Raw genomic sequence first — 16,282 nt, forward strand, 5'->3', positions numbered from 1 at the left:
GGGTGCTGCGTGTCCCCCTTTCCCCTCCTCAGTGCCTTGAGACCCTTTCACATGAGTAGTTGCACTTTACAAACCCCTGATTGATTGATTGATTGATTGTTTACTCAACTAGAGAGCAGTGCTTCTTGATATACTTCTGCAATCAAGTCCTCCTTTCTGATGCTGCAGTTTTGTTACATGCGCTCTACATTGAATTGTGTTTTTTCGTGGTTTCCCTGTAGCATGACAGAAGTTACTTTTCTCTAAATCTTTTACCTTGGTTGTGCTTTTAGTTGTTTGCAACTTTACATTTTCCTCTCGCTGGTTAGTTTTCTCCTTTGTTTTTGTTTCCTTTGGTGGCTTGGATCGGCCTGTGCCTACTATCTTGCTGGACATCAAGGCCTTAGAGTTGCATTTGCTGTGGGGGTATGCACAGGCATTGCATGATATTCCACCTGGCACCTCTCACTCATATAGTGAACACCCGTGGATGTGATGCTCATCGCACATGTAGTCAAGGTCACTGCAAGTCTTTATCTGTTGCATATGGACTCTGTACCAGGGTCAACAGAACATGAACTTATGGTGACACACATTTTCAGGAAATGGTGCCCGATTGACAAATTACTGCCCATTTGACAGCCCAAAATAATCAAATAAATTCATAAGTAAAAAAAACATGGATTCATACTTAGATACATGCACTCTGGGTCAGCACTCTTTATTAACTGGTCTGTTCAACTGTCATTCATATTTTGATTCCACCCACTACAGCATACAAGATGGGACAATGGGTGAACCCACTTCATCAACTGGCTACGTTGCACCGGCAGTTACAGTATTTACCTAATCCCGTGTGCACATACACCTTAAAAGAATTGCACTTACGTGCCAGGGCAGATGCTAATTTTGTATCGATGTTTTTTTCGTTGTATTTGTTATCCTTTTTTTCATTTTTCTAAATTATTTTTATTAGCCATGTGTCTTTAATCTTTATAATCAGGTTACAGTAATTCAATGAGTATCATATTTTCCTGATTGGCATTAATGCTAAAAAAAAGAGTATCCACACCGATTCCATGTACTCCTGCATGCTCAGAAACATCCACACTGTTTTATTAATATTATATTTGATGGGTATTTTTTTTTACATGTCATTTTTTTTGTAGAAACCATATGGATGCTTGGTTTAGGCACCCGCATGATTTCTTGTGTTCTTCTCTTTATTTTATATTATACGGTTGCAATAAAAAAAAACTGCTTGCCAAGGCCAAGCCTGCTGGCTTTGCCAATGTTTGTTCCTTCACGTAGGAAGACTTCAGTTCCTCGACCAGCCCTCTTCCAACCCTGTTGATACACTGTTTAAATGCTCGATTTTTCTGTAGTGTTTCAAAAGCGTCGACTGCACCAAAAAGTAATAAAAAAAGACCTACAGAAATATGTATATACTCAGACATTGTAAAATATCTCTGTTAACGGAAAGGAAGTGGCGTTGAGATATTTAGTGCTTGCCTTCGTAAGAGCGAACTTTGGCCAGTTATATCTTAAAATCATACTTTCAAATACGATGACTCAAGTAGGGAAGGATTGTTACGTTGTGTGTTTTATTTGCAGGCATGTTTTCTCCATTCTTGGTGTCTTTTTGTAAACAAGTCGACTGACTTTGTAATATGATCTACAATTCATTTTTCTGGATATTCTTCACTTTACTTTAGTTTGGAAGATGATTGAGGTTTACCTTAATTGATGGAGGGAAAGAGCGTGTGTGTGTGCTTGTGTGTTTTTCTCTTTATATATATGCTCACATTTACAAGATTAGAATATACATATGTTCACCTTTTACAAGGCTATGCAAAAAACGGAAAGGCCAGATATATAAGTAAATATAGGCTTTAGTCCTACTTTTATGTCGTACCTGTCCGGTATTTGCTTTTCAAAATCTGGTCTCCCTACCCTACTGAAATGCTGAGTAAGAGGCACAGGTCTTCTTCTCAGAGCATCAGATGTGACACTTTTGTGAAATGGGGCAGGGTTGAGGTAAATGTCTCCTTCATGCTTCTCATCGGCTCCCCCTCCATCTGACCTGCAATGTAGCCAGGCACAATCAATAGCTTCCTCCACTTACAGTACTGTACCATGCAAAATAAATATATACTAATAAATAAAAACATTTATTTGGGAAGCGGCATACAACATGTACAGATGCCACCCCAACAGTGCTGATTTTTTTTTTACCACAAATGTGTCTAGCCTTCAGGGTGACCTGTGTTTTATGCCCTCATGTCCTCTATCCACTCCGAGGCACCCACCGACCCCTGTCCCCACCACCTCTACAATCATGCGATGAACCCAATCAGCATGCAACTCACCAGCATCCTTAACCCTTCCATCTCCACAGCGACCTTCCCGGGCAGATGAAAATGCGCAGACATCAGACCCCTCCTAAAGAAACCCTTTGCCAACTCCAGCAATTTCAAAATGTATCATCCGATCTTCCTCCTCCCCTTCCCGGCCAAAGAACTCGAGAACGCCATCAACCAATGCCTCACTGAATTCCTAGAACAAAACTACCTACTGGATGCCTCAAAATCAGGATTCCGGGCCAACCACAGCACTGAGACCGCGCTGATTGCCACCACAGACGGCATCAGAGTACTCCTTGACCGCAGAGAAATTGTGGCCCTGATCCTCCTCAACCTCTCCGTGGCATTCAACACCATCTCCCACAACACCTTCATCAACAGACTCTACAACGCAGGCATACAGCAAGACGCCCTCAAGTGGATAGCCTCCTTCCTCACAGGACAAACACATAGCATCCGGCTCCCCCTTCACCTCCGCACAAAAGGACATCATATGCGGCATACCCCAAGAATCATCCCTCAGCCCCAGTCTGTTCAACACCTACATGGCACCCCCTCGCAGACATCACCAGATCACACAACCTCAACATAATCTGCTATGCAGACGACACTCAGCTAATCCTCTCACTCACCAATGACCACACCAATGCCAAAACCAACTTCTTCAACGCCATGACCAATGTAGCCAACTGGATGAAAGACAACTACCTCCAACTCATCTCCGACAAAACAGAAGTTCTGATCTTCGGGAACAACACCTCTGCCTGGACCACAGCTGATGGTCAACTCAACTTGGACCAACCCCCACACCAATAGACCATGCACGTAACCTAGGGATCATCCTGGACAGTCAACTGACCATGAAACAAGTCAACGCAGTCGCCTCCTCCTACTTCCACACACTTCGCATGCTCTGAAACATCAGATGGATCCAAACCTTAGTGCCTTAGTGACGATTTTTCAGGTGTAATTTCGAAAACGTTCGTCTTTTGCGTGGACAAATTAGTCCTTTTGACAAATGGCAAATCAAGCTACTGTTATCGGCAGAATATTTTTATAACAAAATTGAATCCGACAACACTAGTTCCATTACTCAAATCAACTTGGTAATAAACTTTTTTTTTTTTACAATGATCTGCTCTGTTCGCCCACGCCTAATGGGTTCTAAGAGCAATAACCTGGTCGGCACCGGACACGTCACACGTTCATAAACCATCTGCTGTACCTTGAACTTTACAGTTCCTGTCGCACGAGCCGTCTTGTTGACTCTGCGTGTGAAAGTATTCACTTGCAGCCACTAGTGTGTGCTTGGAAATGTACTTATCGTGCTGTTTAAAGGCAAGCGTGAATTGGCGTTCTCTCTGCACCCTGAGATACGGCGCGGTCCCCCCGGTGTAAGGTTTTGTCAGCAGCCGCCGGTTCCCACAGCCGTCTGAAAGGAAATACCTGTCTGTTAATGAGCTGTGCCCGGCAGACACCAGAGCGTCCTGTGAACGGCTGGAGCGCCTGTCAAGGATGATTTCGTTTCTCTATTAAAGTCCAACTACCTGTCCGCGGCTGTGCATCATCAGGTATGCAAAAAGGGTCAGCCTCGTGTTTGTCTTTATCACCTCTTGCTTGCACCTTCTACTGTGAGAATTGCAATTGTTTCAGAGAGCCGGTGTATTTCCCATCCATCTGTTCTCACAGTTCTACTGCTTTGAAATTCAGTTCTTTATTTTACAGAATTAATATTTGGACCATTTTGAACCTCTCTGCTTTCTTGATCTCTAACCTTCCTTTGCCCTGTAAAGTAAGTACATGGATTTAAGAACGTTTCTTAAAATGTGAACAGCGTTGAAAATGATTCGTGCAATATTTTTATGGATGTACGCACCCCCTGCTGATCCTCCTGTGTACAAGGGACTTAACAACAGGAAAGGGCCAATTTGGATTCTATTTTTACATTCTGAGCATTTGCGAAGGTTGCCATTAACATGTTTCCAAATCTCATACTCTCAGGGGAAACTGAATACATGACAAACACCGTTGCTAATATTTTCTGTTGTTGTTTCATCTTTTATTTTGCCCAGTAGGCCACCCACCTAGGGCCAGATGTACTAAACTTTTATATGGTCGCAAACCCCTTAACTTGATAATTAAAAGTGTTTGCGAGTGCTAAAAAGTATTTTTTGTTGATTTACTAAGCTCCTTTACCGATTTGGAGAAGTATTTTTAAATTAGTAAATGGGTGTAGAAATGAATTACGATTTACAATTGGGAAAGGGTGCGTTGTGGGCGTTCCTTCCAGACTACAATTTTTACCCTGATGTACCAATGGTTTGCAATCATTCCAGTCGCAAACCATTGAAAAGTTACCGACTCTGAAGTTGGGGTGGTAACTGATTCACAAAAGGGAAGGAACCCTCTTTGAACTCCGTACCCTTTCGGAATCAACTTAGCAGCTTGGGGGGAAGTTGGAATGGTCCAGGTGACCACTGCTTGCTCTTGGTGACCTGCTCTCATTGAAGTTTTTCAAGAAGAAGTTGTTGGGATACAAAAGTCCCTCTCATGATAGGTGACCTGGACCTCTGCCCTGAGTGCATCCGCTGCAGTGATATCTTGATTCTGGTTATACAATTTTGGTCATGGGATGGACGAGTGCCACCCTTACCAGGAACTGAGTTGAGCGCAGTGGGGGCAGCTTACCCTTGATAGTAAAGTCATATGGCTAGGCTTCTTACCTGTGTTATGTTTGTGGGGCTGCTGGCTCACTCATAGTAATTTCCGCTGCAGTGTGCTTAGCTCAGTTCAACCTTGGCCTGCATCAGGACAGATGGAGGGGGATAGTCCATGCGTGTTTGAGTGCACAGCGCTGGGATTTATGTGAGCTAGTGTGTGCTATAGTGTATGGAGACAGTGCATGCATGTTGGAGTGCACCACACTGGGATGTTCATGAGCCAGAATGCACTACAGTACATGGAGGAGTATACGAGTGCCTGGGAAGTGGTACATTACATGAAGGGCTTCATGTGTGTTTGCGTAGAACGCTGAGGATACATGAGTGCCTGCAAATGGTACAGTGCATGGGAGCCTGTGGTTTTTATATTAGGGACCTCAGTTCTTGCTGGAGGAGCATATGGCGGTGGAGGAGCCCCACTAGACAAATCTGTGTATTGCTGAATTCCTGAAAGCTGGGTGAGACACACACTGGAGGCAGGAGGAGCCTGGCTCTTTTGTATACTTCAAAAGGGGCTCTTTGATTCTAAAGAGAGGTGTTGTAATTACATGTTTACCTGAGTTGGTATCTTCTGTTCCCCCCTCCTTCCCTGCTCCCGGTGGTTTGACCCTTCTCACTGTCAACATTCTAAGTTGCACTCCTGCAGTTGTTCTTGACTGGCAGGGCTATGGATGTCGTTGATTTCATACCTCAATAAAGAACATCAACTTACTTGTGGTGTGGTCACTTATAATAAGAGGTCTTTGGGGAAAGGGAATTGGACACATCTCTGGAAGGAGATGGGCTGATAAGGGACCATGAAGGGTAGGGCTGGGACGTTTGTAACTTTTGATGCACGTATCACTGAAGCTTACATTCAGGTGTACCACTTATTCAAATACAGAGATTTTAAAAATGGGGGCTTAAGACTCCCAAATTGGCAAACTGAAGCTATACATCAGTGTGGAGGATCTTAGCACGAGTGTTGCCTGTTGTGACCAGGACTGGGGACTTAGGGGCATATTTACAGGAATTGTGGTGCGGGCCAGCACAGCAAGTTACCTTGCTGTGCTGCCCTATGTTACAGTGAAAGGACAGAAATGTGCCCTATTTGTCCAATACGGCACATTTCTGTCCTTTCCCCCTGGGCTGGAGCAGTTTCAGCAGCCTAGCACCAACTCAGGCACCCTTAAACCATGGTGCATGGATGCCTTGGTTGTAGGCAGGATTGTTTTTGTGGAAGAAGAGACACCTTCTTGCACAAAAACAATCCATAGAGCTGTTTTCCTCTTTCTATGTGCGCTGCAAAATGCAGCCCACATAAGAAAATGTAAAATGCGAGGAGAAAAAAGATATTTCTCAATTGTTACAACTCAACTGGGGAGGCGTATCTTTTTGGTGCATTCCCAGGTTTACCAGGTTTGGTAAATCTGGGAATGCATTAAAAACATGGGATTTGCATGGGGACGCCCATTGCAACACCCATGCAATGACTCCCTTGGCAGAGTAATGCAACAGAGCACTTTGCACTGCTTTGTATTTCTCCATATTTATGAAGCCTTTCAAAGCCAAGCAAAGGGGCTTTACGTGGCTTCATAAATATGACTTAGAGGTTTGTGTCATGAATGTACCAAGCTGCGTGGTGCAAGCATAACGCAAAGCCCTCATAAAAATGCACCTGAGCGTCTAACCAGTCTACCATCCTGGGTAAGGGGACATAACCTCGGAGAAGCAAGAACACTTGCCTGAAGCCTAGAGCACCAACCTCTGCCTGATTCAAGGCCAGAGGACCCTATGAGGAGAAGGAGACTTCCTGTGAGAAGCGAGGTCTAGTGGGATCCTGGCGAGCGGGTCCTGGGAGTGGAGTGTGAGATTCAGGTTTGTCAGGACCATTGCACAGATCAGGCTGTTTGGCCGTATGCAGAAGTCACTCCTTTCCCTTGCAAAATGGGGGCCATGGCGAAGAACAAGAGTTATCACCCTTGATGCCATACTGTGTCAAGACAAGGGCAGCTGTTCTATGCAACACCATGACCTTAGAGGGCAGAGGTATTGTTGGTGCTGCCCATGACTCCCGTATGACCAGTGGGTGCTGCGAAGAAGAACAAGGGTCATCGTCCTTAGTGTTGTGGTGTGTCGAGAAAAGGGCCACCACATTGAGCAGCGCCATGACTCAAAGAGGCTTGTTGGTGCTGTTCCCAACACCTGAATGACAGGTCGGGCCATTGTGCAGTGCTAGTTCAGAAAGAGGGCCGTTGCCTGGATGATGCTGTAGTTTAAATGGGGTCTTCACTGTGTGTATGCTCATACGACCCCCATATGCCAGCAGGTGGCTGTGGTTAATTGGAAGGGCCCTTTGCCAGGAGCCAGCATGCAGCCATGAATGAGAAGTGGGACGTGAACTATGAAGGAAAGAACAACAATCTAATTGTCAAGGAGAAAAGTGTGGTGTAGAGGCCAGATTGGCTGACTCCAGAGTATGGGGCTCACAGTTGGATCCCTGGTGCCGGCAGCAGCTCAGCACCCTGTGACTCTGGGCAATAGCTCACTTAATCTCCGCAACAGCCCCCAGCGCCTCGAGACCACTAGGGGTGATTAGTTCATGCTTAACAAATACCGGATGCATACATACAATTCCCCGTAGCCGGGAGCACCCAGGAGCTTCCACTGGACCCAGAAAAAGACTTGCTAAATGATCGGAAGAGCGCAGTGGACATCTCCCACCAGGGCCCCAATGTCCTGACTTCTGATCCCAGCCAGCCACAGACACGGGCCTGGGAATCTGAACCGTCACTCCAGCCAAAGGGGCTAAGACGGATTACTGGGTCATCTGGACCTAGGGGAACTTTCTCTGACTGATGCACTGTGGTGGCGGAACACTTTGACTTTTGCAATGCGATCATAGTACTTATAAGACTTGAACTCACTAGTGGGCCAAGCTTCGATGTTGCCATGTGTTTATGGGGACTAACCACAATCCTTAAAGGGCGAGTGATACTCAAGAATAGATCCAGGTAACACTTTTGTGTCTAGCTTAGGAAGTCTGTGTTTGTTTGCTTGTGGTGTGTGGTATTGTAAATTATGTTGGAAGATAAATACATTTTTCATAAAAGCAAGTATTGGTCAAAATAATAATTTATTGGGGTTGCTGGATGTATTTTGAGTTGTGAGCCTATGTCTGCTGTACACTTACCTCCTCTCCGAGAATCCTTGGGCTTCCTGACATGCACTACTAATAACAGCGAAGTGCTGAAGGGGTACTTGGCCCAGTTGCTCAAAGTCCATAGTAGGCCGGGCCCCAGGACATCAGAGATTAAATCCCTCAATCACCACGGCTGGCCATAAATGCCTACTTGCTCTGTGGTCCTCTGAAAGGTGTTCTCAAAGCAGTCTTGTTTCCTTTAACAAAATTGGGTTATCTTAAAAAAAAAGTTTGCCATTTTCAAATGCAAAGATAATCATGATGGTCTGCTGACTCTTGCAGACCAACATGCCTGTCTTTTTAGCCAATTAGAGTGAGTCAAAATGTGTGACCTACTTAATTAATGTTCCTTAGACAGCTCGTTTTGCAACCCACTCGAGTTCCTTTTTTTAATGAACCAACCTATTAGCAGACACATCTGTTTGCAAAATAAGTTGTAACCCCTATCCACACTGGCGACCCGAGAGGAACGTTCGTGACATGCAGCTCTGAAGGTTCATGCCACCAGGCCCTTATCAAGGTGGCCCACACAGGATGCTTTACCAGGCACCTGAGTCACACACTTCTTCGTGGATGATAATTTAGAGCAACAACACTTTATGCTCTGCCAGCCTATACTTATCACAATTGGGGAACCAAGTACCGCGGCTCTCCATCCGGGTTCAAGCCATCAATGCTCTGAAGAAGTTCACTCCTAAATGAACGAAACGCGTTGGCTGTATCTCATGTTGTCTGATGACATTTAAAATAAAGGATTGCCTAACATAAAGGAATTGGTCAGTCTCACTTATTGGACAAGACACTTTGGGAGTGCACCTCTTCACGCTTGTACAGTTTCTATTCTGCTTTGCAGTTGACAGGTGCAGGAGTTGTATGTGCACACCAACTCTCATCACTTTCAGATAAATACAAGAGGAACATAGCAGTGAAGTGTGGCCATTATGGTCCGCCGTTGTTTATTGCTTATTAAGGTTGGCATGCACTTTGCAGCCACTTTTTGCAACCTGTTCTTTAGTACATCTGCCCATAGAGAGCAAAAAAAACACAGGTGACAAAACACAGGTTAAGATAATTGTGCATAATTGTTCAAAGCATGTACTGCAAAGGCTTTGTTCAAAATCCAGAAACTAATCCATTTGGAAGGGTAATGAACAATAGATTAGTCTTTCAAAATGCCAGCGATCGTCTTGTCACATAAATTAGTGCCAAGCACGTTTCCCTTTAATTTCAAAAGCAAAGCAGCGGATGAACTTCCCAGGTGACTAAACCAAGCCTATCCTGTGAAAAAGATGTCTAGTAAGCCTTTTCTCTAGGAAAGACAGAATTATTCTAGGTGATTTACAGCTTAATTTGTTTTAAAAAAAATACATGCCAGGCCCCTTGTCAGGTGACCACTGCAGCTTTCACCATCCAGTGCCTCTTCCAGCTCTGCCAATGACAAAACCAACACAACTACCAACCATCATACCATACAAGCGAGACTATTCAGATTATTACAAACCCCCAAATCTGTAGATTGGCTTGGGCGACGGCATTAGTCCCTTTTAAACAATATTTAATGAATAAACACTATTGCTGTGTTCATCCTGAAAGCAGAAATACATCACCATTATGTGGCAGACTGTCATCAGTGCAGTTGTTGACAATTTGGTGACGGTGCAGAGCACCGGAAACGACTGGATCAAATTAAGCCCTACTGTGAAGTCTGTTGATGCAGAGTGGAGACACACCTAGACTTCAGTTAACTGCCTGTGAAATCATGAGTTCCTTGTCTAAAAATATGGAAGTAATTTAATATATTTGGTAAGCTAAAGCCATAAATGTCTAAAACTGACGAGCACATGACTTACAGGACAAAAAGATGGAAGTTAGCGGTTATATGTGGTGTCGGTAAGTGAACTCAATCCCTCTGTTTTCCAAAGTTCACCTGCAAAACACAAGGCAGTCTGCAAACCTGAGTTGTGTAGTTTGTACTAACCATTTGCAATTAACAGTGAGCTAGGTAAGGGAAGTGCTTAATGTGAGTATGTTGTGTGGGTGGGACCCACCAGCACTCATTTTTAGGGCTCGGGCCTCGCCCACCACGAAGTGGGGGCGGAGCTTGCGAGCTCTTTAGTATTTAGAAAAAAAAAATTCAGAAAGGGCTCCGGCTGGCACATTCCTTAGTTTTTTATGGCATCTGCCTAGTGATTCGTCTTCGCTGTGCTGTGTATTTAGTAGCGTTGACGTGATAGGCTGTATGTAATGTACGCGTGCCCGATTTGGCATATTCTGTGCGCGAACGAGCACGGAGAGTGATTAATCTTAATTAGGAGCTGTCAGAGTGCCCGTGTAATGCAATCCAGATGTTGTGCGCGCGTTCACCATCAAGCAGTGCGTTTGTCGGGCGCGCGTCAAGCAATGCGTGTCGTCAGCACATGGTCGTAGGCAGCACGGAGGGCAGTCCGGCACTTTAGGGACACATGTCCAGCACTTTTGTGCTCTGAGTTCTAAGGGATCCCCCAGTGCTGTAGAGGCAGAGGCCGTATTCCCTGTTTGCAGCCCCAGGCGCTGCTTCCTGCCCCAGCTGAGTTTGATGAAGTCCCTTGGCATTCCAGCAAGTTTAATGGGCTGCTGTCTCCCAGCCTGGGACCCCTGGCAGACCGACGGTATGTCTGTGATCACTATTCCTGGCTGGACAGAGATTTTAGGCAGTATGTGAAAAAAAATGGCAGAAGTGCGTTGTAGGAGATAACATGAGGTCTTTTATTTCAGTATCGCTATGACGCTTGCAGAATTAGCACAGTCCTGCAGCAGGTGAGCTTTGCTAGGCACACACACAACACGAGGCACAGGCGCTACTGTGCTAGCTGCCCTCACGCTCACAGATATCGCATGGTCTGTATGGACAGCGATGGTGACCGCTGTGTTCACGCATAAAGAACTGGTACAGCAACGACTATGCAGTGTAGGCTTCTTCCCACGTTCTTCTACATACGGGAAACTGGTACAGTAGGGACACCGTCTGTGCAGGCGCTGTACGGGCCATTTTTTTCCAGGCGCGAGGGGTCTTTGTAAAATCGTAGACTGTGTCGAATGGCTGTCCTGTTCCGCTGCCAGTGCATAGCCTAGCTGCGAGAAATACTAACTGCAAAAGGCAAGACACACGTTACAGATGCGTGCCCGCAGTTTCCCTGGCAGTCTGCCCTCCCATTCTTCCTTTAGAAGGAAGCCTGTGAGGCCACGTGCACCCCACCCCCCCGGCTAAATCTGGAAGATGAGCTCACCCCAGGCAGGCCTTGGGTTTGAGTTACAGGCCCGCCGGCTGCTGAGGGCGCCGTCTGGACATTATCCTTGTCAACTGTCTTTCCTCAGCAGCCGCCTGGCCTTAGCGTCCCCATGCTGCGCACGGGATCAAACCCTCTGTTTTGTAGGATTACATTTATTTGGGAGCTTGTGACCGTATGCTGTGTGTTGTCTGCAGATATTCGCGAGTGCCACAGTGTGTGCGTGGGGTCGAGGGGTCAGGGCACACGATTTTAGGATATGCATTTCTAAGTGACTTTTTGGATGGAGGATGTGGCGCAGCGCCCACAGCTGCCGATTTTGGAGATTGGGAACCTGGCTTGAATCTCGGCGTCGACTCAACATCCTGTAATCTTGGGCAAATCACTTAATCTCCCTGTGCCTACCAAAAATGAATGTGTCCTTGTGTAATGTATATGCTCATGTAAAGCACTCCAATACCTTAGGGTTGATTTTGCACTGGATAAAACTGGAAACAAAAAGAAAACGGAGCATGTTTGGAGGGGTAAATTTACCAACCATTGGAGGATGGGCTAACACTTCAAACAGTGCGACAGAACGATGCTTAGGGCCACCAGAAAAATCCAAAGTGATTGGTGAAACTTGATAACAAATAAAACAAACAAGTTATAATACATTTGACACAATTTTTTTGTCTACTGATCGCTCTTTAAAAAGGGAAATGAGTAATTTTACAACTAAAAAGGCGCTTTACAGATTTCAATTGAAAGCACTTTAGAACCAGTTTTCTTAAAGATTTCAGCAACCCCCTTTGACAATTTTTTTCTGTGAAATGACAGTGAATTTATTAAATATTTTAATTCCTTCTTCAAGTGAGTAGAGTAGTGAATAGAGTAGTGAGTAGAGTAGTGAGGTGAGTAGAGTAGAGTAGTGAGTAAAGTAGTGAGTGCAGAGTAGTGAGTAGAGAAGTGAGTAGTGAGTAGAGTAGTGAGTAGTGAGTAGAGTAGTGAGGTGAGTAGAGTAGTGAGTAAAGTAGTGAGTGCAGAGTAGTGAGTAGAGAAGTGAGTAGTGAGTAGAGTAGTGAGTAGTGAGTAGAGTAGTGAGCAGTGAGTAGAGTAGTGAGTAGAAAGTAGAGTAGTGAGTAGTGAGTAGAGTAGTGAGTAGTGAGTAGAGTAGTGAGTAGAAAGTAGAGTAGTGAGTAGTGAGTAGAGTAGTGAGTGGAGAGTAGTGAGTAGTGAGTAGAGTAGTGAGTGCAGAGTAGTGAGTAGAGTAGTAAGTAGAGTAGTGAGTAGAAAGTAGAGTAGTGAGTAGTGAGTAGAGTAGTGAGTAGAGTAGTGAGTAGTGAGTAGAGTAGTGAGTAGTGAGTGCAGAGTAGTGAGTAATGAGTAGTGAGTGCAGAGTAGCAGAGTAGTGAGTGCAGAGTAGTGAGTAGAGTAGTGAGTAGAGTAGTGAGTAGAGTAGTGAGTAGAGTAGTGAGGTGAGTAGTGAGGTGAGTAGTGAGTGCAGAGTAGTGATTAGAGTAGTGAGTAGAGTAGTGAGTAGTGAGTGCAGAGTAGTGAGTAGAGTAGTGAGTAGAGTAGAGTAGTGAGTAGGACATCACAGGCAGCAGCTGTGCAAGCTTCTTACACTCACAAGGAGACCACAGGCAGCAGAGGTGCAAGTTTCTCACACTCACAAGAAGGACATCACAGGCAAGTGTTGCAATATTCTCACACTCACAAGGAGATTACTGGCAGTACACACCACATGAACACACTCCATAACACATAGCAACAATACATTGGCATTTACAATGCCATTAGCTCAAACTCAAATAAATCCGAGCCCGATTGCATTTCTAATGCTTGTTGAAGACTGCCACTTCTTTTTCCTCGTCAGATTTTTTTCACCCAGGGCAAGAGAAGGAAAAACACAATAGGGGGCAAGAAGGAAAAAGAGAAAGTTGGAAAAAACGTGACAAAAGGGAAAAGGCAGAAACCTGCAAGAGTAAGATAAAGGGGCAGGGAGAGTCTGGTTGGGAGTCAAAGAGGCATGAGGTGGAATCAAGGCTACGCAGCCTTGGTATTCGGCACGCCGACTTAAAATAGGTCCAGCCGCGTGCGAGCAAAACTCTGAACCCCAGCACTTATTCTTTTAGAAACCAAGCCCTGGGAAGGGCTCTATAGGTGAAAAGTTCCATTATCGATCGCCTGTAACCCTCCTTGTGGAACAAGATGCGTTGGTAATATTTTGCCACATTGCACCTTGTAGCTACGTTTGTGTTAGTTACATCCTCTTACGTACAAACAACACACAGTTAAGGCAACATATATGAAGGTTTGCTATTTCAGACTTCACACTGCACTGTCCAACACAATATGAATGTCACTTGTACAGACGAAAATACTTGCTCCGTGTCTGGGAAAAAAACGTCAGGATTTGCAGCGATGCAGCACTTTGCAGTACATTGACCCTTTGTTACTATGCCCAGGCCCGTGAAGTTGTCTTTGAAATACAGCGCAGATGCAGTGGTACCGAATTACTTGTGACCCTGCACTGCCAGTGTCCGTACTGTATCTGTAAAACCAGCACATACCTCACTTGAGTTTGATGTGCTGTGAATCCAGCCATTGTTAGTCCAGCGCTACTACTGCCGTACACGGCCTCAGACGCAAATGAACTGACCCGCCTGTTTACATTCACATGCTTTGTCTATGTGGCTTTACGCCCTTGAGGCCGCCATTATCTGCAACTTTCTATCAGCCTCCTTAAGACGCGCACATATCCCGGTAACGAGCAGCGACAAATACCGCGACGAGCTGGAGATAGCCGGATGCTTAATCTTTTTTTTCCAAGGACAAAATAACCTTTCCCAGGCTTTATTTAAAGTTGCACTGCTCTGGCTGGTACCTGCGAGAGCTCGCATTTTGCAAAGCGCTCGAATATGAACGAAGCCTTCCTCTTTATTTGCACACAGCTGTTGAAAATGTAAAAAAAACGCTGTTATCTATAAAGACACTCGAACAAGAATTTGAATCCCTGAGAATTCTGTTATGCCCCATTAATCCGTTATCACTGCTGACACAACTTTGCCTCGATGGTTATGGCTTTCACGTTCTGTCACCTTTCTCTAGTGAGCTAGCTTCGGTTGCCATTACCTCAACGCCCACTCTGGCAAAAGGGGTTTGAGGCTTTTGCTTATTTGAAGGTGCCTGCTGCTGTGCTTGTGTGTCGTGAGTTGATCTAAATGCGCAGATTCGAATCCCTGTCTTCAGGGTTTACTCGTGTCAAAAATGTTTATTCAGCTTTATGTGTGAATTTAGGCCGTGAGCTGCACCGGTTGAAATGAACCACATTTCAGCTTGACTCGAGTCAAATTAAACCTCATGTGGCGATGCAAGCGAGTTACCGCCAAATAAATCTGCGACATCAGAAGGGGGTTCAACAGAAAACTAATAGATATAGGCTCTCGCTTTGCATCCCTTAGGCCTCTATTGATCTTGTTCATAAAAAAATCCAGGTATCTCTCCAGCACTCTAAAAAGTTGGAAAGAATATGTGCAGTGCTCTCTATATTTTCCAAATAAAGAAATGTATTTTGTAAATCGAGATTTCTCTAGGTGCGATTTTTCTGCAGAAAATGTGTTGCAAAATGGTGATAAAGTGGTTTAAAACAAGATCATGTGTGGACAAAGTGTGTAGCTAGTGTGTGTGCGTGTGGTCTGTGGATAATCATGGGCCGGAATCCCCTGATTACTTGCTGGTAAACTTCTATAATCCTAGTCCTGTTTTTTCTTGACCCACTCAATGACGACATAAGGTGGTCTCATCTCCACGGCAGGTGTACCAGAGACTAGTGATGAGAGTTCGAGACCCACCAACCACAGAGGGAGCCTCGACAGGGAGGCCACCATGTCACAGTCGGCCAACATTTGAGGACCCTGCTTCACCATTCAGCCAATCACTGCGGAAGCTGACAGGGCAGTCCCTCCACAATGGCGGGGATCAGGTCAGGCACCACCCAGCTTTCACTCCTGTATATCACCCTTGATACTCCCAAGCACAGGAGGTCATGCCCAGAGGTAACAATGAAGCTAATAGCCCAGCAATGTTCACCTATTCTGGAAGATTGCCTCACAAGAGCGGTTAAAAAAGCAGGAAGTTGTTTGGAATGTCAGCAACTTTGTGGTGCCCAGTAAGTGGATCGGGCTTGCACTCAGCATTGATCTGTGAAATTCCTGTTTTATAGGCAGTGCTTTAAATGGGCTGGTACTGTCCGGTACTGAGTACCTGCCTTTTTTATTTTGAGGAGGAGAGTACCGGCACTTCTCAAGAGAAATGCAATACCTTTAATTGTAGAGTACCTGCACTTCTCAGAAACAAGCAGGTACTCTTGTACAGAGTACCTGCACATTTATTTTTCCATTTCAAGCACTGCTTATAGGTGTGGCCTTTGCAGCAGCTCCTCTGAAGGCATTGAGATCACCACCAGACTGGCAAATGTCTGTAAATATGGTGGACGGCGGGACGCCTGCCAAACTCTCAAAGGCACCCTACGTTACAAAATAACTGACATGGAGGACGATGTTGAGTATTTCCAAGAAGACATTTCTGACTTTTTTAGGTTATTCGCATTTTAAAATTTCCAACTTTTGCCTTTATGGTTGTGGTTTGTTTGTAATTCTGTTCATTTAGATTTTAGAAGGGGAGATGTGTGCTGTCCTATGTCTTGATAAGAATGGTTTTGAGATGGAAAGTAACAGATTTGGGTCCGGTTCCTGAACCAAAGCCAGTGGTGAAGATCCTTGGGGTTCG

At 45.0% G+C, this 16,282-nt stretch overlaps 1 protein-coding gene across 1 annotated transcript in view; it reads left to right on the plus strand.

The window, feature by feature from the left end:
* Window positions 1-3,657: 3,657 nt before the first annotated feature.
* Window positions 3,658-16,282, plus strand: part of SMIM31 (small integral membrane protein 31) — a 249,008-nt gene continuing 236,383 nt past the window's right edge. The window contains exon 1 of the mRNA XM_086962392.1: window positions 3,658-3,913. The gene's annotated coding sequence lies outside the window, so the exon portion shown is untranslated. The remainder of the gene's footprint in view (window positions 3,914-16,282) is intronic.

Source organism: Lissotriton vulgaris, chromosome 3_1, assembly GCF_964263255.1.
Source record: "Lissotriton vulgaris chromosome 3_1, aLisVul1.2, whole genome shotgun sequence".
Lineage (NCBI taxonomy): Eukaryota > Metazoa > Chordata > Amphibia > Caudata > Salamandridae > Lissotriton > Lissotriton vulgaris.